The sequence below is a fragment of the Trichinella spiralis genome (assembly GCF_000181795.1).
Source record: "Trichinella spiralis strain ISS 195 chromosome Unknown Scfld5, whole genome shotgun sequence".
In the NCBI taxonomy this organism is placed as follows: Eukaryota; Metazoa; Nematoda; class Enoplea; order Trichinellida; family Trichinellidae; genus Trichinella; species Trichinella spiralis.
This window is the reverse complement of record NW_003526944.1, coordinates 3,702,928-3,703,850: the sequence shown is the minus strand read 5'-3', so window position 1 is coordinate 3,703,850 and position 923 is coordinate 3,702,928.

Here is a 923-nt window from a genome sequence, read left to right as displayed (position 1 = left end):
TTTCCCCCATTTACTGTTTGATTTTGTTCCTATAACTAATTAATATGCTGGCTGGCAACTAGTAATGGCAAACATGATTTTTCCCTTTTTAACTAATCCTACATGAGCATCATCGTTAAGAAATAACGCAGTATTGGTCTTTTGTTACGTCTGTGTATTGTGTCTTTGTAATGAAGAAGCTTTCCACACTCGACTTTGCCAAATCGTATCTATCTTCTCCAACGTTCCTATACTTACCTTACTTGACCAACGAACGGAATTGACCAACGAACGCAATTGACCAACAAACGATTCGATCCAACCTATCCACAACCTTTCACCGATCTTGGCTTTCTCCACTTGTCTCCTTTCTTCTCCATTTGTATTATTTTTCCGTGGTTTATTACGTGTTTACTTATATGTATGCAATGCTTTCATGTGTCAGAGATTTTACAAAGTCAAACTCAAAATGAAAGAATCTGAGAAAAGATATTTGAAGAAATAAATTAAAAAAAATAAAATGTACAACATAGAGAAGGAAAAAACGTGAAAATGAAAAAAAATTAAAAGAAATAATGGGAGAAATTGAAAATTCAATAAAATGAATAAAGTGAGGAAAAATAAAGTTTGAATGAAAGAGAAAAAATTTAAAAAAAAATAAAATAAAAATAATTTGCATTGGAATTGCTTCAGAAATTAACCTATGTAAAAAAAGAAAAACAAAAATTACAACATTAACGGAAATCAAAAATTATTTCGACACATGAAAGCAGTTGCATACATAAATTTTGCTGCGTGAAAGACCAAGTACTGCATTAATTCAAAACTCAGCCATGTAGGTTGGTCGTTAACTTAATTACAACTATGGGATAACTTCGCCCTTCGAAGTATCCCAATCCCAGACCTACAGAATTGGGGTCCCAGGAACTTTGTCTTCTCTTGTA